We start from the raw sequence: 26621 nt of genomic DNA, 5'->3' as shown, positions 1-26621 counted from the left end.
ACACACACACACTAGCACACGCTACACACACACACACACACACTAGGCACACGCACATAATAGGCACACGCACACACTAGGCACACGCCACACACACACACACACTAGGCACACGCTACACACACACACACACACTAGGCACACGCTACACACACACACACACACACTAGGCACACGCTACACACACACTAGGCACACGCTACACACACACACACACACTAGGCACACGCTACACACACACACACACACACTAGCACACGCTACACACACACACACACACTAGGCACACGCTACACACACACACACACACTAGGCACACGCACACACACACACACACTAGGCACACGCTACACACACACACACACACTAGGCACACGCTACACACACACACACACACACACTAGGCACACGCTACACACACACACACACACACTAGGCACACGCTACACACACACACACTAGGCACACTACACACACGCACACACACACACACACACACACTACACACACGCACACACACTAGCACACGCTACACACACACACACACACACTAGGCACACGCTACACACACACACACACACTAGGCACACGCTACACACACACACACACACACACACTAGGCACACGCTTACACACACACACACACACACACACTAGGCACACGCACACACACACACACACACTAGGCACACGCTTACACACACACACACACACACTAGCACACGCTACACACACACACACACACACACTAGGCACACGCCACACACACACACACACACACAGGGCACACGCTACACACACACACACACACTAGGCACACGCACACACACACACACACACACACACTAGCACACGCTACACACACACACACACACACACACTGGGCACACGCTACACACACACACACACACACACTAGGCACACGCTACACACACACACACACACACACTAGGCACACGCCACACACACACACACACACACTCAGGCACACGCTACACACACACACAATACGCTACACACACGCTAGGCACACACTAGGCACACACACACACACACACACACTAGCACACGCTGCCACACACACACACACACACACTAGGCACACGCACACACACACACACACACACACACTAGGCACACACACACACACACTAGGCACACACACACACACACACTAGGCACACACTACACACACACACACACTAGGCACACGCCACACACACACACACACACACACTAGGCACACGTTACACACACACACACACACACACTAGGCACACGCTACACACACACACACACACACACTAGGCACACGCACACACACACACACACACACTAGGCACACGCTACACACACACACACACACACACACTAGGCACACGCTACACACACACACACACACAGCACACTACACACACGCTACACACACAGGCACACGCTACACACACACTAGGCACACGCTACACACACACACACACACACTAGCACACGCTACACACACACACACACACACTAGGCACACGCACACACACACACACACACACTAGGCACACGCTACACACACACACACACACACACTAGGCACACGCTTACACACACACACACACACACACTAGGCACACGCACACACACACACACACACACTAGCACACGCACACACACACACACACACACACATCAGGCACACGCTACACACACACACACACACTAGGCACACGCTACACACACACACACACACACTAGGCACACGCTACACACACACACACACACACACTAGGCACACGTCACACACACACACACACACACACACTAGGCACACGCTACACACACACACACACACACACACTAGGCACACGCTACACACACACACACACACACTAGGCACACGCTACACACACACACACACACACACTAGGCACACGCTACACACACACACACACACACACTAGGCACACGCTACACACACACACACACACACACTAGGCACACGCTACACACACACACACACACACACACTAGGCACACACACACACACACACACACGCACACTAGGCACACGCTTACACACACACACACACACGCTAGGCACACGCTACACACACACACACACACACTAGGCACACGCTACACACACACGCTAGGCACACGCTTACACACACACACACACACGCTAGGCACACGCCACACACACACACACGCTTAGGCACACGCTACACACACACACACGCCCAGGCACACGCTAAGTACACACACACACACGCTTAGGCACACGCTAGGCACACGCTTACACACACACACACACACACGCTAGGCACACGCCTACACACACACACACGCTTAGGCACACGCTACACACACACACACACGCTTAGGCACACGCCACACACACACACACGCTAGGCACACGCTACACACACACACACACACACGCTAGGCACACGCTACACACACACACACACACACGCTAGGCACACGCTACACACACACACACACGCTAGGCACACGCTACACACACACACACACGCTAGGCACACGCTAGGCACACACACGCAGGCGGATATACATACATACGCGGGCACAGTACTTGATGGATGGATGTATTGATTGATGGAAGGATTGATGGATGTATTGATTGATGGAAGGATTGATTGATGTATTGATTGATGTATTGATTGATTGATGGAAGGATTGATTGATGTATTGATTGATGGAAGGATTGATTGATGTATTGATTGATTGACAGGTCACGGTGGGAACGGCTTCCTGAAGTTCCAGGACTCTGAAGAGATCAGCAACGTGGAGCTGGCCGACGCCTTTGAACAGATGTGGACTAAGAGAAGGTAAGGGGGGGAGAAGAGGGATGAGGAGGAGGGGGGAGGGAGAGAAGAGGGATGAGGGTGTGGAGGAGGGGAGGGAGAGAAGAGGGATGAGGGTGTGGAGGAGTGATGGGGGAGGGGGTGTGAAGAGGGAGGGATGAGGTGAGAAAGAGGGATGGGGGATGGGGTTAGGAGTGGAGGGGAGGGATGAGGCTTGCTTTGCGATCTAGCGTCACCAATAGAACTGACTACTCTGACCGCAGGTGACGCATGTAGTGGTGTCGTGGTATAGTGGTATAGTGGTGTAGTGGTATAGTGGTGTTAAATGACTTAAATGTAAATGTAATGTGTAATGGTGTAGTGGTATAGTGGTGTAGTGGTATAATGGTGTAGTGGTATAGTGGTATAGTGGTATAGTGGTATAGTGGTGTAGTGGTATAGTGGTATAGTGGTATAGTGGTGTAGTGGTATAATGGTATAGTGGTGTAGTGGTATAATGGTATAGTGGTATAATGGTGTAATGGTATATTGGTATAGTGGTGTAATGGTATAGTGGTATAGTGGTGTAGTGGTATAGTGGTATAATAGTGGTATAGTGGTATAATGGTGTAGTGGTATAGTGGTGTAATGGTATAGTGGTGTAATGGTATAGTGGTATAGTGGTATAGTGGTATAATAGTGGTATAGTGGTATAATGGTGTAATGGTGTAGTGGTATAGTGGTATAATAGTGGTATAGTGGTATAATGGTATAGTGGTATAGTGGTGTAATGGTATAGTGGTATAGTGGTATAGTGGTATAATAGTGGTGTAGTGGTATAATGATATAGAGGTATAGTGGTATAATGGTGTAATGGTGTAGTGGTATAGTGGTATAATGGTATAGTGGTATAATGGTGTAATGGTGTAGTGGTGTAGTGGTATAGTGGTATAGTGGTATAATAGTGGTATAGTGGTATAGTGGTATAATGGTGTAATGGTGTAGTGGTATAATGGTGTAGTGGTATAATGGTGTAATGGTGTAGTGGTGTAGTGGTGTAGTGGTATAGTGGTATAATGGTGTAGTGGTGTAGTGGTGTAGTGGCATAGTGGTATAATGGTGTAATGGTGTAGTGGTGTAGTGGTATAGAGGTATAATGGTGTAGTGGTATAGTGGTGTAGTGACATAGTGGTATAGTGGTACAGCGGCATAACGGAACAGATGGCAGTGGCATAGCATAACGGTGCAACGGCGTAGTGGCAGTGGCGTAGTTGACAGTGGCATAACGGTGCAGCGGATAACGGCAGCGGCATACAGCGGCGGTACAGCGATTACAGCGGCGCAGCGATTACAGCGACAACGGCGCAACGGCATTACAGCGGCAGTGGGCAGCGATAACGGTGCAACGGCGCAATGGCAACGGCACAGCGGCGCAGCATAAACTTTGGCAACGGCACAGCGTAACGGTGCAACGCATAGTGGCATAACGCATAACGGGACGGTGGCATAACGGACGGCGGCATAACGGCGATTACGGCATAACGGCGCATTACAACGGCGCAACGGCATAGCGCATAACAGCGGCATAGCGAAACAGCGTGCAGCGATACAGACCGCGGCAACGGCATAACGGCAACGGCATGGCAACGCGGCAACGGTGCGGCACAACGGCACGAAAGCGGCATAGCGGCATAACGCCGACATGGCAAAACCGGCATAACGGCACAGCGGCATAACGGCGTAACGGTTAACAGCGATCACAGCGGCATAACGAACAGCAACGGCATGGCGCATAACGGCGTAACGGCGCAACGCCACAGCGGCATAACGGCATAGCGGCATAATGGCAACGGCGCATTACGGCATAACAGATTACAGCGGCAACGGCGCAGCGGCATGGCGCACGGATTACAAACGGCATAACGTATATTGGCAACGGCACAGCGCGCAACGGCGCAACGGTGCAGTGGCATAACGGCGTAACGGCACAAACCGTAACGGCATAGCAGCATAACGGCGCAACGGCATAACGCAGTGGTAGTGGCCAACGGCGCAACGGGCAGCGGCATAAACGTCATAACGGCACACGCCATAACGGCGATTACAGCGGCGCAACGGCATGGCGGCATAACGATTATGGCGAACGCATAACGGCGCAGCGGCGCAAGCATATGGCGCAGCGGCATAACGGCAGCAACGGATTACGGCGGCAACGGCGCAACAGCGGTGCAGCGGCGCAAGCGGCGCAACGGCGCAACGGCATAACGCGGCACAGCGGCGCAACGGCATAGCGGCGCAGCGGAAACGGCGCAACGGCGCAACGGCAAGCGATTACAGCGGCATAACGGCGCATGGCACAACGGCAGCGGCACAGCATAACGGGCGGCGCAACGTCCGTAACGGCAGCGGCAACGGCAACGGCAGCGGGGCGATTACAGCGGCGTAACGGCAGCGGCGGCAGCGGCGCAACGCCGCAACGGCGCAACGGCGCAGCGGCACAACGGTAGCATAAGCGGTACAGCGGCAACGGTACGGCAACGATTACAGCGGCACAACGGCGCAACGGCAGATTGCAGCGGATAACAGCGGCAGCAACGCCGTAATGGTGGCGCAGCGGCATACGAAACGGCATAACGGGGCAGCGGCATAGCGGCGCACCGGCGCAACGGCAACGGCGACGGCGCAACGGCATATGGTCATTGAACAGCGGTAATGATTACAGCGGCGTAGGGCATAACGCACAGCGGCATGGCGTAACGGCGGAAACGGTACGGAGCGGCATAACGGCGCAGCGGCATAGCGGCGCAAGCGGCATGGCGTAACGGCACGGCGCGCACAGCGGATAACGGCAACGGCAGAAAGCGGCATGGCGTAACGGCAACGGCGCAGCGGATAGCAGCAGCAGCGGCAACAGCGTAACGGTAACAACGGCGAGCGCAGCGGCGTGCGGCACAGCGGCGCAACGGCGCAGCGGCACAGCGATTACAGCGGCATAACGGCATGACAGCGACAACGCGGGCATAACGCCGCAACGGGCGGCGTGGCATAACGGCGCAGCAACGGCGTAACGGCATTAACGGCAGCAGCGGGGCACAGCGGTGTAACGGCGCAACGGCATTAAACGGCGCAACGGCATAACGGCGGGCAGCGGCGCAGCGCAACGGCAATAACGGCGATTACAGCGGCATACGGTACGGCGGCATAACGGCGTAGCGGCATAGCGGCAACGGTAACGGCGTAATACAGTGGCATAACGGGCAGCGGCATAACGGCCAACGGCAACGGCAACACACGGCGCAACGGCGCAACGGAAGCAACGGCGCAGCGGCATGGCATAACAGCGCGCAACGCGTAACGGCGCATTACAGCGGCATAGCAACAGGCGGCATACGGCGCAACGGCATAGCGGCGCAACGGCACGGCGGGTTAACGGCGAACAGCGGCACGGCGGTTGCGGCATACGATTACAGCGGTGCAGCGGGCAGCGGGCGCGGCGGTACAGCGGCATAACGGCGTAACGGCATAACGGCGTAGCGGCATAACGGTAACGGTGCAACGGTAACGGCACACGGCGGGTGCAACGGCATAACGCGATTACAGCGGCATAACGGCGTAACGGCATAACGGTGTGGAAACAGCGGTACAACGCCGTAACGGCATAACGGCGTACAGCGATTACAGCGGCGCAACAGCAACGGCATAACAGCGATTACAGCGGCACAACGGCACAACGGCATAACGGCAGTGGCATAACGGCGCATAAACAGCGGTAAGCGGCATGGCGTAACGGCACAACGCAACGGTACGGCAGTGGCAACGGCGCAGTAGGCGCAGCGGCATAGCAGCATGGTCACAGCATAACGGCGCAACGGTAAACGGTAACGGCAGCGGCACAGCGATTACAGCGTAACGGCGCAACGGCATGGCAACGTTAACGGCAACGGCATTGCGTGGCAGCATAACGGCATACGGCGTGCAGTGGCATAACGGCATAACGGTGCAGTGGCATAGCCGTAAGCGGCATAACGGCAGCGGCAGTGGCATAACGGCACAGTGGCACAACGGCGCAACGGCACAGCGAAACATAACGTTACAGCGATTAGCGCCGCAGCGGCACAACGGCGTAACGGCAGTGGTGCGTAAGTGTAACATAACGGCATAGCGGCATAAACGCGATTACAGCGCAACGGGTGCAGCGGCATAACGAAACAGTGGCGTGACGCAGTGGCGTACGGCGGCATAGCGGTACAGCGGCATAGTGGCATAACGATTACAACGGCATAGCGCAAGCGGCATAACGGCGTAACGGTGCAACGGTACAAGTGGCATTAACGGTACAACGGCATACAGCGGTGCACGGCAACGGCATAGCGGCAGCGGCACGGTGCAACGGCGATTACAGCGAACAGCGGTACAGCACGGCATAGCGGCGCAACGGGCAGCGATAACAGCGGCATGGCGATTACACGGCGCGGCGCATTGGCAACGATTACAACGGTAAGCGGATAACGCGCAACTGGTAGCGTAACGTGGCATAAGCGGCATAACGCCGCAACGACACAGTGGCATAACGATTACAGCGGCACAGCGGCACGGTTACAGTACAACGGCAGAGCGGATAACGGCGTAACAACGCAGCGGGATAATGGCGTAGTGGTATAACGGCGCAGCGGCATACGAAACAACGATTACAACGGATAACGAGATACAAGTGGCATAACGATAACGGCGTAACGGCGGCATATAGTGCAATAGTGGTGCAACGGCGTATACGGTATAGTGGCGTAGTGGTGTAGTGGCGATTACGGCGTATAGTGGTGTAACGGCGTAGCGGTACGATATAGTGGTATAGCGTCCAACGGCATAACGGCATAACGATTACAGCGATTATAGTGGTGCAACGATTACAGTGGCATAACGGTGTAACGGGTGTAGACAACGGTAGTGGTATAACGGTGTAGTGGTATTAAGCGGCACAACGGTATAACACAACGATAACAGCGGCACAGCGATTATGGTAGCGGCAACGGCACAGCGATAAACGGCAACGATACGGCGCAACTGGCAACGATATAATGGCATAACGATTCAACGTATACGGTATTACAACGACATAACGGCATAGCACAACGGCGTAACGGCATAGCGGTGTAGTGGCATAGCAACGGTGTAGTGGTATAACGGTGTACGGGCAGCAAAACGGCGGCACAGTGGTATAATGTAACGGCGCAACGGCGATGGTACAATGGTGCAACGGGCATAAAGTGCAACGCAGCGGCAACGGTGATTACAACGGATTACAGCGGCATAATTGGCGTAACGGTACGACGTAACGTAGCGCAACAGCGTAGTGGTATAACGGTGCAACGGGAATAGCGGTACAGTGGTGCAGTGGTGTAGTGGTGTAACGGTACAACGGTGTAACGGCAACGGTGTATTACGATTACAACGATACAACGGTGTAGTGGTAAAGCGGTATAGTGCAACGATTACAGCGGCACAACGGCGCAACGGCAACGGCGTACATAACGATAATAGTGGTATAGTATAATGGTGCAACGGCACAGCGGTACAGCGGTGCAACGGCATAGCGGTATAACGTAATGGTATAGCGATTATAGCGGTATAACGGCGTAACGATTACAGTGGTATAACGGTACAGTGGTATAATAGTGGTGTACGGTATAACGATATAGAGGTATAGTGGCATAATGCGTAACGGCGCAGCGGCATAACAACGGCATAACGTGCAATGGCGTAACGGCATAACGGCATTACAGCGAGTGGCATAACGGCGCAGTGGCAACGGCATAACGGCGCATACGTAACGGCATAAGCGGCAACGGCATAGTGGCACAGCGGCGATTACGGCATAACGGCGCAGCATAACGGCGATAATAACGCAACGATAGGGGCACGGCGTAACGGCGCAACGGCGGCTGACGTAACGGGCAACGGCGATTACAGCGGCACAGCGGCATAGCGGTAACGCGTCATAACGACGTAACGATTACAACGGCACAGCGATAACGGCATAACGGCATAACGGTGCAATGGCGGCGTAACGGCATAGTGGCATAACGGCATAGTGGCATAACGGCGCAACACGGCATAACGGGTAACGGCATAGTGGCCGCAACGGTACGGCGCAACGGCATGGCGCAGCATAACGGCGGTACGGCGGCAGCGGCAACGGTACGGCGTAACGGCATGGCACATAACGGCATAGCAGCATAACGGCGTAACGGCACAGCGTCCAACGGCATAATGGCAGCGGCGCAACAGCGTAGTGGTGTAGCGGCATAACGGTGTAACGGCAGCGGCATAACGCCGCAGCGGCATAGGGCATAACGGCGATTACAGCGGCAACGGCACAACGCCGGCAACGGTATAGCGGCATAACGGCGCATCTGGCATAACGGCGTAACGGCGATTACAGCGGATACAACGGCATAACGGTGCACGATTGCAACGGCGCAGTGGCATAACGGTGCAGTGGCACACGATTGCAGCGGCATAACGGCACAGCCCATAGTGGCATAATGGCGCAACGGCGCAGCGGCATAGCGGCATAACGGTGTAGTGGTGTAGTGGCGTAGTGGACAAAGTGGCGCAGCGGTATAATGGTACAGCGGTACAGCGATATAGTGGTGCGGGCAACGGCAGTGGCAGTAACAGCGGTGTAACGATTACAGTGGTAACGGGCAGTGGTGCAACGGTGTAGCGGCATAACGCCATAACGGAACAGCGGCATAACGGCAGCGGCATAACGACGCAGTGGCATACGGCAGTGGGCATAGCGATTACAGCGATTACAGCGGTCCAGCGATGTAATAACGGCAGCGATTACAACGCATAGCGGTACAGCGGCATTACAGCGGCGCAACGGCACGGCAGCGGCATAGTGGCGAACAGCGGCATAACGCCGTAACGTACAGCGGCAGCGGCACAGCGGCATAACAGCGCAGTGGACACAGCGGCACAGCGACACAACGGCATAACGGCACAACGATTACAGCGGCGACAGTGGAACAGCGGTACAGCGGTTACAGCGGGCAGTGGCGATACAAACGGTGTAACAGCGGCACAGGCATAAATGGCATACGGCATAAGCGTAACGGCAACAGCGATAACGGCGATTAGCAGATTAACGGCGTAACAGCACGGCATAGGCAGTGGCATAACGATACAGTGGCAAGTGGCAGCGGCATAACGGCAGTGGCATAGCGTAATTACGTGGCATAGCAACATTGGATAACGGCGCAGACGATTACAGCGGCATATCAGGTAGCAGTGGCATAACGGCACAACGGCACAGCGGCACAGTGGCATAACGGCGCAGCGACATAACGGCATACAGCGGCACAACGATTACAGCGGCATAGCGGCATAACGGTTAACGCGGCATAACGGCGGCAGTGGCGATAACGGGCGATTACAGCGATAACGGCGATTACACGGTCCAACGGCATAGTGGCATAGCGGCATGGCGGATTACAACGACACAGCGGCATAGCGATTACAACGGCAACGGCACAACGGTGGCAACGGTAACGGCGTGGCGCAACGTCAGTAACGCGTTGCAACGGCATAACGGTGCAGGGTACGGCGTAACGGCATAACGGTGCAGTGGTGCAGTGGCATAACGGCGCAGTGGCATAACGGTGTAGTGGCATAGTGGGCAGCGGCATAGCCGTATGGCAGCGGCATAACGGTGCAGTGGGCACAACGCCAGTGGCATAACTGCAATATGGCGGCGTAGTGGCAGTAGTGGCACAGTGGCGTTAATAACGGCGTAGTGGCATAACGGTGTGGTGGCATAGTGAACAAAGTAATGGCATAGTGGTGTAATGGCATCCATATTAGTGGCGTAAACGGTACGGCGGTGTAGCGGCAATAGTGCGATATTAACGGCATAACGGCACAGTGGCATAACGGCACGGCGGCATAACGGCGTGGTGCAACGGCGTGACGAAACGGTCACTGCGTGGCATAACGGTGTAAGTGTCAAGCCGCAACGGTACGGTGGCATAACGGTGCAGCGGCATAACGGTGGCAGCGGCACAACGGTGTAGCGGCATGGCAGCGGTGCAACGGCGCAGTGGCATAACGCCGTAAGTCACAGCGGCAAGCAGCGGCATAGCATAACAGCGGAACGGCATTACAACGGTGCAGCGGCATACGGCGCAGCGGCACAGCGGCACAGCGGCATGTGGCATTACAATGGACACAGCGGCACATGGCATAACAGCGGCAGCGAACAGCGATATAGCGGCATAGCGGTATAGTGGTGGCAGTGGCATAACGGCGTAGTGGAATAGTGGTGCAGTGGCATAGCGATATAGTGGCATGGCGTGGCATAACGACATAGTGGCATACGGCAGTGGCATAACGGTGCAGTGGCGATTACAACGGTGGCAGCGCAGCACAGTGGCATTGGTAATAGCATATAGCGCGTGCAGTGGTATAATGGTTGCAGCGGATAAGTGATATAGGGTATAGTGATAACGGATGCAGCGGCGCAACGGCGATAGTATAACACAACGGCATATAGTGGCAGTGGCGAAACGGTAACGTGGCAGCGGCATGGCAACGGTGCAACGGTACAACGCCGCATACGGCGTAACGGCATAGCTGGCAGTGGCATAACGGCAGTTTACGCGGCGGCAGCGGCATAACGCAGGCGTGTAGCATAACGGCGCAACGGCATAACGGTGCAACGGCGTAGTGGCATAGTGGCAGCAGCGGTACAGCGGAACGGTACGGCGCAGTGGCATACGGCGCAACGGCACGTGCAGTGGCATAACGGCGTAAACGGTGCAGCGGCACAACGGGCAGCGCAACGGCGCAGGCGGCATAACGGCAGCGGCATAACGGCGCAGCGGCATCAGGTGTAGCGGCAGCATAGCGGCAGCAGTACAGCGGCATAACGGTGCAGTGGCATAGCTGCGCAGCGGCATAACGGCAGTGGTGCAGCGGCATAACGGTGCAGCGGCATAAATGGTGCAGCGGCATAACGGCAGTGGCGCAGTGGCATAGTGGCAGCAGACAGTGGCATAACGGTGTAGTGGTGTAGTGGCATAGCGGTATAGCGGTGCAGTGGTATAGTGGTATTGTGGTGCAGTGGCATAGCGGCGTAGTGGCATTGTGGTGCAGTGGCATAGTGGTGCAGCGGTATAGTGGCATAACGGTGTAGCGGCATAGCTGTGTAGCGGTATAACGGCGCAGTGGCATTGCGGCGCAGTGGTGTAGCGGTATAACGGCGCAGCGGCATAACGGCTGTAGTGGTATAATGGTCGTAGCGGCATAACGGTGCAGTGGCGTAGTGGTGCAACGGCGTAGTGGTATAACGGCGTAGTGGCATAGCGGCGCAGCGGTGCAGCGGCATAACGGCGTAGCGGTGCAGTGGTATAACGGCATAACGGTGCAGTGGCATAGTGGCATAGTGGTGTAGTGGCATAGTGGCATAGCGGCATAGTGGTGCAGTGGTGCAGTGGCATAGCGGTATAGTGGTGTAGTGGTGCAGTGGCATAACGGTGCAGTGGCATAGTGGCGTAGCGGCATAACGGCATAGCGGTGGAGTGGTGGAGTGGCATAGTGGCATAACGGTGCAGTGGCATAACGGCGTAGCGGTGCAGTGGTGCAGTGGCATAATGGTGCAGTGGCATAACGGTGCAGTGGCATAACGGCGCAGTGGCGTAGCGGTGCAGCGGCATAACGGTGTAGCGGCATAACGGCATAGCGGTGGAGTGGCATAGCGGCATAACGGTGTAGTGGCATAACGGCGTGCAGTGGTGCAGTGGCATAACGGCGCAGCGGTGCAGTGGCATAACGGCGCAGTGGCATTGCGGTGCAGTGGTGCAGCGGTGCAGCGGCATAGCTTGTGCAGCGGCATAACGGTGTAGCGGTGCAGTGGCATATTGTGCAGCGGCATAACGGCGCAGCGGCATAACGGTGCAGCGGCATAACGGCGTAGCGGCATAACGGTGCAGCGGTGCAGCGGCATAACGGCGCAGCGGCATAACGGCGTAGTGGCATATCGGCGTAACGGCGCAGCGGCGTAGCGGTGCAACGGTGCAGTGGCATAACGGCGTAGTGGCACAGCGGCACAGCGGTGCAGTGGCGCAGCGGTATAGCGGCATAGTGGCGCAGCGGTATAGTGGTGCAGTGGTGTAGTGGTACAGCGGCATAGTGGTGCAGTGGCATAACGGCATAGCGGCGGAGTGGCATAGCGGCATAACGGTGCAGTGGCATAACGGTGCAGTGGTGTAGTGGCATAACGGTGTAGTGGCATAACGGCATAGCGGTGAGTGGCGGAGTGGCATAACGGTGTAGCGGTGCAGCGGTATAGCTGTGCAGTGGCATAACGGTGTAGTGGTGCAGTGGTATAATGGTGCAGTGGCATAACGGCGTAGTGGCATAACGGTGTAGTGGCATAACGGTGTAGTGGTGTAGTGGCATAATGGTGTAGTGGTATAATGGTGTAGTGGTGATAGTGGTATAGTGGTGTAGTGGTATAGTGGTGTAGTGGTATAGTGGTGTAGTGGTGTAGTGGTATAATGGTGTAGTGGTGTAGTGGTATAATGGTATAATGGTGTAGTGGTATAGTGGTATAGTGGTATAGTGGTATAGTGGTATAGTGGTGTAGTGGTGTAGTGGTATAGTGGTATAGTGGTGTAGTGGTATAATGGTATAGTGGTGGAGTGGTATAGTGGTATAATGGTGTAGTGGTATAATGGTGTAGTGGTGTAGTGGTGTAGTGGTATAGTGGTGGAGTGGTATAGTGGTATAATGGTGTAGTGGTATAATGGTATAGTGGTGTAGTGGTATAGTGGTATAATGGTGTAGTGGTATAATGGTGTAGTTGTATAATGGTGTAGTGGTATAGTGGTGTAGTGGTATAATGGTGTAGTGGTGTTGTAGTGGTATAGCGGTGTAGTGGTATAGTCAGGGTGTAAGGCTGTAATGTAACAAAATGAGGAAGTCAAAGGGCATCAATACTTTACAAAGGCGCTGTATTCATTTGGACAGTGAAGCTACATATTAATTATGGATAATCATGAATGAATCTTGAAAAGTGTATGCTAACTAAGACATGCTAACCTCTCAGCATTACAATAACAGGGGAAGTTAGCATACCCCCAAGACATGCTAACCTCTCAGCATTACAATAACAGGGGAAGTTAGCATACCCCCAAGACATGCTAACCTCTCAGCATTACAATAACAGGGGAAGTTAGCATACCCCAAGACATGCTAACCTCTCAGCATTACAATAACAGGGAAGTTAGCATACCCCAAGACATGCTAACCTCTCAGCATTACAATAACAGGGGAAGTTAGCATACCCCCAAGACATGCTAACCTCTCAGCATTACAATAACAGGGGAAGTTAGCATACCCCCAAGACATGCTAACCTCTCAGCATTACAATAACAGGGGAAGTTAGCATACCCCCAAGACATGCTAACCTCTCAGCATTACAATAACAGGGGAAGTTAGCATACCCCCAAGACATGCTAACCTCTCAGCATTACAATAACAGGGGAAGTTAGCATACCCTCAAGACATGCTAACCTCTCAGCATTACAATAACAGGGGAAGTTAGCATACCCCCAAGACATGCTAACCTCTCAGCATTACAATAACAGGGGAAGTTAGAGACTCAAGACATGCTAACCTCTCAGCATTACAATAACAGGGGAAGCAGATACCCCCAAGACATGCTAACCTCTCAGCATTACAATAACAGGGGAAGTTAGCATACCCCCAAGACATGCTAACCTCTCAGCATTACAATAACAGGGGAAGTTAGCATGCCCCCAAGACATGCTAACCTCTCAGCATTACAATAACAGGGGAAGTTAGATATAACCCTCAAGACATGCTAACCCTCCTCACCATTACAATAACAGGGGAAGTTAGCATGTCTTGGGGGTTTGATATTTATGCCTCTGTAACATTCTTATTCATTATTCACGATTCCTTCAGGACGATCCGTAATCATGGAAGCATCCACATTAATGTAGTGTTCAGAAACATATTGTATTCTTATCTACAATAAAAGTGACTCAAGTTACACAATATATTATTTACCATTAATTTCTGTTGGGCACAAAATAATCTGAAACACAACCAAAACAACAGCAAATGCATCCAACATGTGTGTAGAGTCACAAGCTTGCTGTAATCATTGTCTGCTAGGAATATGGGACCAAATACTAAGCTTTGTCTTATCATAAGACATTTGGTCCAAATTCAAAATGCTGGAGTATAGAGACAATTTTATTTTTTAGCTTCACTGTCAAAATATATACGTGTCTGTGTCTGTGTTTACAGGTACAATGAGCTGCTGTTCATCATTGATACTTGTCAGGGAGCCTCCATGTATGAGAGATTTTACTTCTCCTAACCTCATGGCCCTGGCCTCCAGTCAAGTAGGAGAGGACTCCCTGTCGGTAAGTAACCAGAACACACACACACACACGGCCTGGCCTCCAGTCAAGAAGGAGAAGCAAGATGGTGTTGACATGGTAGTAGCTCTGTGTTGTCCTCTCAGGTGTTGTTGACATGGTAGTATCTCTGTGTTGTCCTCTATGGTGTTGACATGGTAGTATCTCTGTGTTGTCCTCTAAGGTGTTGTTGATGTGGTGTATCTCTGTGTTGTCCTCTAAGGTGTTGCTGACATGGTAGTATCTCTGTGTTGTCCTCTAAGGTGTTGTTGATGTGGTAGTATCTCTGTGTTGTCCTCTGAGGTGTTGTTGATGTGGTAGTATCTCTGTGTTGTCCTCAGGTGTTGCTGACATGGTAGTATCTCTGTGTTGTCCTGCTGTGTTGTTGATGTGGTAGTATCTCTGTGTTGTCCTCTAAGGTGTTGTTGATGTGGTAGTATCTCTGTGTTGTCCTCTGAGGTGTTGTTGATGTGGTAGTATCTCTGTGTTGTCCTCTATGGTGTTGTTGACATGGTAGTATCTCTGTGTTGTCCTCTATGGTGTTGTTGACATGGTAGTATCTCTGTGTTGTCCTCAAGGTGTTGTTGACATGGTAGTATCTCTGTGTTGTCCTCTGAGGTGTTGATGTGGTAGTATCTCTGTGTTGTCTCTGAGGTGTTGTTGATGTGGTAGTATCTCTGTGTTGTCCTCTATGGTGTTGTTGACATGGTAGTATCTCTGTGTTGTCCTCTAGGTGTTGTTGACATGGTAGTATCTCTGTGTTGTCCTCTAAGGTGTTGTTGACATGGTAGTATCTCTGTGTTGTCCTCTAAGGTGTTGTTGATGTGGTATTATCTCTGTGTTGTCCTCTATGGTGTTGTTGACATGGTAGTATCTTTGTGTTGTCCTCTAGGTGTTGTTGATGTGGTAGTATCTCTGTGTTGTCCTCTAAGGTGTTGTTGATGTGGTAGTATCTCTGTGTTGTCCTCTGAGGTGTTGTTGATGTGGTAGTATCTCTGTGTTGTCCTCTATGGTGTGTTGACATGGTAGTATCTCTGTGTTGTCCTCTAAGGTGTTGTTGACATGGTAGTATCTCTGTGTTGTCCTCTATGGTGTTGTTGACATGGTAGTATCTCTGTGTTGTCCACTAAGGTGTTGTTGACATGGTAGTATCTCTGTGTTGTCCTCTCAGGTGTTGTTGATGTGGTAGTATCTCTGTGTTGTCCTCTCAGGTGTTGTTGACATGGTAGTATCTCTGTGTTGTCCTCTCAGGTGTTGATGACATGGTAGTATCTCTGTGTTGTCCTCTGAGGTGTTGATGTGGTAGTATCTCTGTATTTGTCCTCAGGTGTTGTTGACATGGTAGTATCTCTGTGTTGTCTCTATGGTGTTGTTGACATGGTAGTATCTCTGTGTTGTCCTCTAAGGTGTTGTTGACATGGTAGTATCTCTGTGTTGTCCTCTATGGTGTTGTTGACATGGTAGTATCTCTGTGTTGTCCTCTAAGGTGTTGTTGACATGGTAGTATCTCTGTGTTGTCCTCTCAGGTGTTGTTGATGTGGTAGTATCTCTGTGTTGTCCCTCAGGTGTTGTTGACATGGTAGTATCTCTGTGTTGTCCTCTCAGGTGTTGTTGACATGGTAGTATCTCTGTGTTGTCCTCTGAGGTGTTGATGTGGTAGTATCTCTGTGTTGTCCTCTCAGGTGTTGTTGATGTGGTGGCTATCTCTGTGTTGTCCTCTCAGGTGTTGTTGATGTGGTAGTATCTCTGTGTTGTCCTCTCGGGTGTTGTTGACATGGTAGTATCTCTGTGTTGTCCTCTGTAAAACAAAGTGTTTACAATCCTCCCTCCGATCTAGTCTCCATAAAACCACTTTACCTATAACCACTGTGAATATCATTGAACGTTTGACATCTTGAAGAATCGATCTGGCCTTAATGGCCATGTACTCTGTTATAATCTCCACCTGGCACAGTCAGAAAAGGACTGGCCACCTCCAACCTGGTTCCTCTCTAGGTTTCTTCCTAGGTGTTGGCCTTTCTGTGGAGTTTTCAAACCACCGTGCTTCTACACCTGCATTTCTTGCTGTTTTGTGTTTTAGACTGGGGTTTTGTGTAATCTGCTTATGTAAAAGGGCTTTCTCAATACGTTAGATGTGATAAGAGTTCCTACGTGTGAAACACCATGTATTCTTCTGTTCTTCCAGCACCAGCCAGACCTGGCTATCGGGGTCCATCTAATGGACAGGTATACATTCTACCTGTTGGAGTTTCTGAGGATATTCACCCCTGCTAGCACCGTTTAACATGAACGATCTGGTGAGTCTCTCGCACGCTCTCTCCCTCTCTTAGGCCTTTCTCTGGATGTGGGGTTCGCTTTAAAGGGGATGAAGCTGAGGTTGGTCCTAAAGGTGGGGTTGGTCCTAAAGGGGGTAAAGGTGGGGTTGGTCCTAAAGGTGGGCTTGGTCCTAAAGGGGGTAAAGGTGGGCTTTGTCCTAAAGGTGGGCTTGGTCCTAAAGGTGGGGTTGGTCCTAAAGGGGTAAAGGTGGGGTTGGTCTAAAGGTGGGGCTGGTCCTAAAGGTGGGGTTGGTCCTAAAGGTGGGGTTGGTCCTAACGGGGTAAAGCTGGGGTTAGTCCTTTTCGACAAGACAGATCTTCACCAAGGATCACCTTCAGTGCTGGTTTGTCTCCACCAAGTCTGTCCCCAAACAATTTGATATGATAGTTTTAAGCATTACACTTTCAAATAGCTGTTTGTTGACTGTTGCTGGGTGCTATTGTCCTCCATCAGCACCAGCCTGTACCTACCTGCCCTAGGCTCTCTCCTGGCCCCTTACACCAAGCCTGAATTTGTCCTGCTAGGTGACCTAAAACTGGGGACGGGCTGAAACCACCTGACCTAGTCCTAAAGCAATGGGGACTCCCTAAATCTTTCTCAGATTATTACCAATCCCACAAGGTATGACTCCAAAACACCCAGAAAAGGCTTCTCTCCTTGATGTTATCCTCACAAATAATCCTGATAGGTATCAGTCTGGTGTTTTCTGTAATGACCTTAGTGATCACTGTTTCACAGCCTGTGTTCGTGAATGGCTGCTCAGTTAAACGACCTGTCCTGAAATGTCAGACGCTTGCTAAAAACTTTAATGAGCAAACCTTCCTTCATGACCTGGCCTCTGTAAACTGGTATAGAATCAGCTTGATCCCCTCTGTCGAAGACACTTGGACCTTCTTTTTTGATATTTTCAGTGGTATTGTTAACAAACACGGCCACATAAAGAAAATTTGAATTAAAAACAAGTTCAGCCCCTGGTTCGACCGTGATCTGGCAGAGTTACTCCACCTCCAGAATTACATTTGGTGAAAGGCTCGGCATACTCAGGCTGCCTGGCTCAAGTTCAGGCAAATGAGAAGTGCACTCACACTATCCAGAAGGCCAAAGTAAGGAAGGAGCAGTTCTCTCTGTGGGTCTAACCTCAAGAAGTTCTGGAAACGGTTCAAGACCTGGAGAATAAACTCTCCTTCACAGCTGCCCATGTCCCTTAATGTTGATGATGTGGTTGTTACTGACAGGAAGCACATGTCTGAGCTCCTTTAATCACCACTTCATTAAAGTCAGGATTCCTATTTGACTCAGCCACGCCTCCTTGACTGTCCAACACTTCCTCATCTCTCACCTCCTTCTAATGCGACCAGCCCCTAGGCTCCTCCCTCTTTTTTTCCTGTCCCGCTACAATGTTTCTCCCTGCAGGCGGTCACTGAATCCAGGTGCTAAAGGAGCTCCTTAAACTTGACCCCCAAAAAACATCTGGGTTAGATGTTATGGACCCTTCATTAAGGTTGCTACCCCTATCATCACCAAGCCAGACAGGAGGGAGGGGGGGCCAGACAGGAGGGAGGGGGGCCAGACAGGAGGGGAGGGGGGGCCAGACAGGAGGGAGGGGGGGCAGACAGGAGGGAGGGGGCCAGACAGGAGGGAGAGGGGGCCAGACAGGAGGGAGAGGGGGGGCCAGACAGGAGGGAGGGGGCAGACATAGCCTGACCTCACAGCTTTAGACTCTGCTCTCTGTACTCTTCCTCCCTTCATCTTGAGACCTGATGGGGGGAGAGACGGCGTCTGGAGACCTGATGGGGGGTGGGGCGCGTCTTGAGACCTGATGGGGGGTGGGGGCTGTCTTGAGACCTGATGGGGGGGTGGGGGCCTGTCTTGGAGACCTTGGGGGCGCGTCTTGAGACCTGATGATGGGGGTCAGGGGCGCGTCTTGAGACCTGATGGGGGGTGGGGGCGCGTCTTGAGACCTGATGGGGGTGGGGGCGCGTCTTGAGACCTGATGGGGGGTGGGGGCTCGTCTTGGACCTTTTGGGGGGCGCGTCTTGAGACCTGATGGGGGTGCTGGCGCGTCTGGAGACCGAATGGGGTGGGGGCGCGTCTTGCGAGACCTTTTGGGGGCGCGTCTTGAGACCTGATGGGGGTGGGGGCGCGTCTTGAGACCGAATGGGGGTGGGGGCGCGTCTTGAGACCTGGATGGGGGGTGGGGCGCGTCTTCAGACTTTTGGGGCCTCTTCTTGAGACCTGATGGGGGTGGGGTGCGTCTTGAGACCTGATGGGGGGTGGGGGCGCGTCTTGAGACCTGATGGGGGGTGGGGGCGCGTCTTGAGACCTGGGATGGGGGTGGGGGCGCATCTTGAGACCTGATGGGGGGTGGGGGTACGTCTTGAGACCTGATGGGGGTGGGGGAGCGTCTTGAGACCTGATGGGGGTGGGGCGCGTCTTGAGACCTGATGGGGGTGGGGGCGCGTCTTGAGACCTGATGGGGGGTGGGGGGCGCGTCTTGAGACCTGATGGGCCCTGGTCATAAGTAGTGCATTGTTTAGGGAATAGGGTTCCATTTGTGATGCGTCTAGGACCTTATTACCACCCTCCCTCCCCCTAGGGGTTCTACTGCCCCCCTCCCCCCCCTAGGGGGTTTACTGCCCTCCCCTCCCCCTAGGGGTTCTACTGCCCCTCCCTCCCCTGGGCGTTCTGCCCCTCCCTCCCCCTAGGGGTTCTACTGCCCTCCCTCCCCTAGGGGTTCCACTGCCCCTCCCTCCCCCTGGGGTTCTACTGCCCCTCCCTCCCCTGGTGTTCTACTGCCCCTCCCCTCCCCCTGGGGGTTTCTACTGCCCCTCCCTCCCCTGGGGGTCCCTACTGCCCCTCCCTCCCTGGGGTTCTACTGCCCCCTCCCTCCCCCTGGGCGTTCTACTGCCCCCCTCCCTCCCCCTGGGGGTTCTACTGCCCCCTCCCTCCCCCTGGGGGTTCTACTGCCCCCCTCCCTCCCCCTGGGCGTTCTACTGCCCCCTCCCTCCCCCTGGGTTTCTATTGCCCCCTCTCCTGCTAACCCACTAACCCAAGCCACAATGGGCATTACCATCACAAACTTCAAACCCTTTAAATCCATTGTGGCCTGGGCCAGACATTCTGATGGATCACCCCCACTAATAATGCATATTATTTCCACCAATCTTGTTGTTTTGTGAAGCTGCCCTGTCTCTTTGTTCTAGATTTTGTTTGTGGTATTAACAATCAATAATATGGATTAGTCTCCTGGGCCAGAAGGGCTGTGTTTGGCGGGGAAGGCCTGTGTTTAGAGGACCCTGCTTTAAAACCTCCTAGAGTTGGGTTTGATAAAGAGTCAGTGTGTTCCAGTTTAATGTTTGTCCTAAGAGTGTGTTCCAGTTTAATGTTTGTCCTAAGAGTCAGTGTGTTCCAGTTTAAGGTGTGTCCTAAGAGTCAGTGTGTGTCCACTCCGGGCCACCGTACAGACCTTTTCCTCCGGGACCCCGGAAACGTCCTCATCACCGACTTCTTTGGCAGTGTCCGTAAAGTAGAGATCACCATGGAAACCATCAACCTGACAGCTCCCATGGTGCATCTGGCTGTGGAAAGGTAATATTTCCTGTTATTGTTGTTGGAGTAAAGTCACTTCACACATCAAATGTTAGCGGGAAGAATTGACTGTACCTTCTCTACAACCAAAGGTTAAAAGAAAGCAAGATAATTTTTTTAAATTAATTTGACTGATTTTAAATGAGCCACAGTAATAAACAGACACTTTTCCTTTTTTTCAATTGAAATTATTATAAAAAAATTATTGCAACCAATAGAATGTTATACTTTATGAACTGGGTGGTTCGAGCCCTGACTGCTGATTGGCTGACAGCAGTGGTATATCAGACCTGTATAACACGGGTATGACAATACATTTGTATATTTCTCATTATGTTGGTAACCAGTTTATAAAAGCAATAAGGCACCTTTTGTGGTTTGTGGTATATGGTCAATATACTACGGCTATTTGCTGTATTCAGGCACTCGCGCGCTGCGTCGTGCTTAAGAACAGCCCTGAGCTGTGGTATATTTAGCTAGGTATTACTGTTGGAGCTAGAAACTGTGCTCAACCAACCACTCACATAATCTCACCCAAAATACAGCCGTTTTTTATAGTGTTGTGTACCAGACTCTCTGTCTCTCTAATTGTCTGTGTGTGTGTGTAGTCTAATGTTGTGTGTTTGTCTTATCTAATGTGTTGTGTGTTTGTCTTATCTAATGTGTTGTGTGTTTTGTCGTATCTATTGTGTGTTTTGTTGTATGTTTTGTCTTATCTAATGCTGTGTGTTTTTGTCATATCTAATGTTGTGTGTTTTGGTCGTATCTAATGTTGTGTGTTTTGGTCAGATCTAATGTTGTGTGTTTTGTTGTATCTAATGTTGTGTGTTTTTGTCGTATCTAATGCTGTGTGTTTTTGTCGTATCTAATGTTGTGTGTTTTGTTGTATCTAATGTTGTGTGTTTTTGTCGTATCTAATGTTGTGTGTTTTGGTCGTATCTAATGTTGTGTGTTTTTGTCGATCTAATGTTGTGTGTTTTGGTCGTATCTAATGTTGTGTGTTTTGGTCGTATCTAATGTTGTGTGTTTTGGTCAGTATCTAATGTTGTGTGTTTTGGTCGTATCTAATGTTGTGTGTTTTGGTCGTATCTAATGTTGTGTGTTTTGGTCGTATCTAATGTTGTGTGTTTTGGTCGTATCTAATGTTGTGTGTTTTGGTCGTATCTAATGTTGTGTGTTTTGGTCGTATCTAATGTTGTGTGTTTTTGTCAGTATCTAATGTTGTGTGTTTTGGTCAGTATCTAATGTTGTGTGTTTTGGTCGTATCTAATGTTGTGTGTTTTGGTCAGTATCTAATGTTGTGTGTTTTGGTCGTATCTAATGTTGTGTGTTTTGGTCGTATCTAATGTTGTGTGTTTTGGTCGTATCTAATGTTGTGTGTTTTGTCTTATCAGACCAGTAAGTGAGCTGAAGACAGAGAGCCAGTCATATGTGGACCAACTACCAGTGGCTGAGATTATACACCAGGTGAGACACTGTGGAACTCTGCCCACTCGTCACGACTACCCACTTCGATCTAATCGGCCATTAGGCCCTATGTTAAAATAGCCTTCTCTTTGCCTTGTGCATTCTGCTGTTTCTTCCTAGAAGTGTGACACCGCCCACTATTATTCTATAGTTACAAACAAACACACGTCCAGTCAGCGGCAGTCTTGTGGGCGAAAACATCTTCGTTGACGAGAGGATGAAGGAGAATGGCGCATGCTAACAGGCTGGCCACAAACAGGAGAATAACGGCGCAGTACAACAGTGGTGTGCAGAACAGCTTCTCCAACAGAACTCTCTGATCCTTGTCATTGATATGATAAGACAGCAGACGACCACACCGGGTTCCACTCCTATCAAAACAAGAAGACTCAGCTCCAGTGGGCAGGCCATCACCAACCCTGGACAATTCAGGAGAGGAAAACATGGCCTGATCTAACCTGGTTGCTGTTGGGTCATGCTAATGGCAGAGTCAGGATTTGGCCTCAGAAGGATGTCCCCATGTCCCCGTTCTGCCTGGTGTCAACGGTGCTGGCTGGTGGTGTAACGGTGTGGCGTAGGTCCCTTGATACCACAACGTCTAGAGGCAAAGGGGGTCCGATCCCGTACTAGATGGGTGTACCTGGACAGCTCTCACATAGCACCTCAACGGTGCAGGCTGGTGGTGTAACGGTGTGGCGTAGGTCCCTTGATACCACAACGTCTAGAGGCAAAGGGGGGTCCGATCCCGTACTAGATGGGTGTACCTGGACAGCTCTCACATAGCACCTCAACGGTGCTGGCTGGTGGTGTAACGGTGTGGCGTAGGTCCCTTGATACCACAACGTCTAGAGGCAAAGGGGGGTCCGACCCAGTACTATAAACACTGTTTTATTACGCTTCTTCAACTTGTCTGCCAAGTGGATTCCAATAGTGATATATAGTGATAACTAATTATTGATTAAAGCCGTACAATTAGGAAGTATGTTTTTTTTTTTACCTGTTTTCTATATCGTACGACATCACATGTTGATGTATTTCTGCCTATACGTACCAAGGTGTCTTGTCTGTCTTCCCCATCCTGTAGAAACCAAAGCAGAAGGACTGGCACCCTCCAGATGGTTTCATCCTGGGTTTGTGGACTCTCATCCTCCTGGTCTTCTTCAAGACGTACGGCGCCAAGCACCTTAAGCACATCTTCTAACCCCTGACCTTTTAAGCCCGAACTCTGACCCATTTCTGCTCCTTGTGCAGTTTGCACTAGTTCCCTTGGCTTCCTAGATTTGAAAGAAGACTGGTATAGGACTCATGGTGAATATTCTAAAGCGCAGGCTTTCATCCATCCAAGTGCACAACTGCGCACTTCAAGATAAAGGACAGACAATTGGGACGCGGTGTTGGCGAGGTCCCAATCTTCTGGATTACTAGAAGACTGCAAAGACATTATTAACAGTGAAAGAATGGCACAGTCTTTTAGTGGTAATTGCCTTTCTAGTCATTCTATTTCTATGGTTATAAACATTATCGAACGGGGTGATTGGTACATCCATTTTGTTATTGTTTGAAGAGCAGTTTGCCCCTTTTTTTAACATCATATTGTTTATGTTTAAACTCTGCACTGTGTTGGAGAGAATGTGGTGATACAACACTGACCTGCACAAAGACACACATTGTTGTGCCTTTCTGGACATAAACAGTACTCTAACTACTGATTACTGCTGGTGTTAATTATCCTGGACATAAACATTACTCTAACTACTGATTACTGCTGGTGTTAATTATCCTGGACATAAACAGTACTCTAACTACTGATTAGTGCTGGTGTTTATTCTGTATTTATTGTATGGAATCTGGTAAATAGGTGTTTAGAGTTAAAACGCAACTGAAGATGAAAAGGATGGAAGCAGCGAATACTGGAAGAAACAATCCTACGTTTGTTGTATTTTTATTTTTTATTGTTGCATGGTTTAGAATTTAAAGAGGGAGAACGGAAAAGGAAATTGAGGATAAAATGAAAAGGGTTTAAAAAAAAATACTGGAAAGCAATGGTCCTTCTCAGGAGAGCAGATAGATGTGTTGATTGTCTTATTTGATGTCTTTTAAGGAAATGTGCGTTTTCTTTTTTCCTTTATTTTGTGTCTGGCAGCAGAGCTGTCTTCTTCTCTCATATCTATAATTAAATTGATGGGACTGAAAGGCACTGATGCTGATAAGAATATCATTTTTAAGAGCATGCTGCTCTACATATTTCAGCACCAGAGGCTTTTTGGCTCAAGTTGCTACTCAGAACTGGAGGGATTTTTCCCAAGTGGCTCCCTAGTCCCTATAGGACTCTGGTCTAAAGTAGTGCACTATGTAGGGAATAGGGTTCCATAGGGCTCTGGTCGAAAGTAGTGCACTATATAGGGAATAGGGTTCTATAAGACTCTGGTCTAAAGTAGTGCACTATGTAGGGAATAGGGTTCCATAGGGCTCTGGTCGAAAGTAGTGCACTATATAGGGGATAGGGTTCCATAGGGCTCTGGTCTAAAGTAGTGCACTATATAGGGAATAGGGCCCCATCAGACTGGTCTAAAGTAGTGCACTATGTAGGGAATAGGGCCCCATCAGACTGGTCTAAAGTAGTGCACTATATAGGGAATAGGGTCTCATAGGACTCTGGTCTAAAGTAGTGCACTATGTAGGGAATAGGGTTCCATAGGGCTCTGGTCTAAAGTAGTGCACTAAGTAGGGAATAGGGTTCCATAGGGCTCTGGTCTAAAGTAGTGCACTATATAGGGAATAGGGTTCCATAGGGCTCTGGTCTAAAGTAGTGCACTATATAGGGAATAGGGCCCCATCAGACTGGTCTAAAGTAGTGCACTATGTAGGGAATAGGGCCCCATCAGACTGGTCTAAAGTAGTGCACTATATAGGGAATAGGGTCTCATAGGACTCTGGTCTAAAGTAGTGCACTATATAGGGAATAGGGTTATATAGGACCCTGGTCTAAAGTAGTGCACTATGTAGGGAATAGGGTTCCATAGGGCTCTGGTCTAAAGTAGTGCACTACATAGGGAATAGGGTTCCATAGGGCTCTGGTCTAAAGTAGTGCACTATGTAGGGAATATGGCCCCATCAGACTGGTCTAAAGAAGTGCACTATATAGGGAATAGGGCCCCATCAGACTGGTCTAAAGTAGTGCACTATATAGGGAATAGGGTCTCATAGGACTCTGGTCTAAAGTAGTGCACTATATAGGGAATAGGGTTCTATAGGACTCTGGTCTAAAGTAGTGCACTATGTAGGGAATATGGCCCCATCAGACTGGTCTAAAGAAGTGCACTATATAGGGAATAGGGCCCCATCAGACTGGTCTAAAGTAGTGCACTATATAGGGAATAGGGTTATATAGGACCCTGGTCTAAAGTAGTGCACTATGTAGGGAATAGGGTTCCATAGGGCTCTGGTCTAAAGTAGTGCACTATATAGGGAATAGGGTTCTATAGGGCTCTGGTCTCTGGTCACGTGCCGAATACAACAAGTGTAGACTTTACCGTGAAATGCTGACTGACGAGCCCTTAACCAACAGTGCAGTTCAAGAAGAAAGATTTACCAAGTAGGCTAAGATAAAAAGTAATAATAAAGAGTAGCACTATAAGAATAACAAGGTTATATACAGGGTGTTACGGTACAGAGTCAATGTGGAGGCTATATACAGGGTGTTACGGTACAGAGTCAATGTGGAGGCTCTATACAGGGTGTTACGGTACAGAGTCAATGTGGAGGCTATATACAGGGTGTTACGGTACAGAGTCAATGTGGAGGCTCTATACAGGGTGTTACGGTACAGAGTCAATGTAGAGGCTATATACAGGGTGTTACGGTACAGAGTCAATGTGGAGGCTCTATACAGGGTGTTACGGTACAGAGTCAATGTGGAGGCTATATACAGGGTGTTACGGTACAGAGTCAATGTGGAGGCTATATACAGGGTATTACGGTACAGAGTCAATGTGGAGGCTAT

At 50.9% G+C, this 26621-nt stretch overlaps 1 pseudogene; it reads left to right on the top strand.

The window, feature by feature from the left end:
- The window catches only part of LOC135533987 (GPI-anchor transamidase-like), a 35352-nt pseudogene extending 10537 nt beyond the window's left edge, over positions 1–24815 (top strand).
- Positions 24816–26621: the final 1806 nt, after the last annotated feature.

The sequence above is a fragment of the Oncorhynchus masou genome, unplaced genomic scaffold, assembly GCF_036934945.1.
Source record: "Oncorhynchus masou masou isolate Uvic2021 unplaced genomic scaffold, UVic_Omas_1.1 unplaced_scaffold_2881, whole genome shotgun sequence".
In the NCBI taxonomy this organism is placed as follows: domain Eukaryota; kingdom Metazoa; phylum Chordata; class Actinopteri; order Salmoniformes; family Salmonidae; genus Oncorhynchus; species Oncorhynchus masou.
Note: the sequence above shows the minus strand (reverse complement) of the source record. Positions and strands in the feature narration are given on the sequence as shown.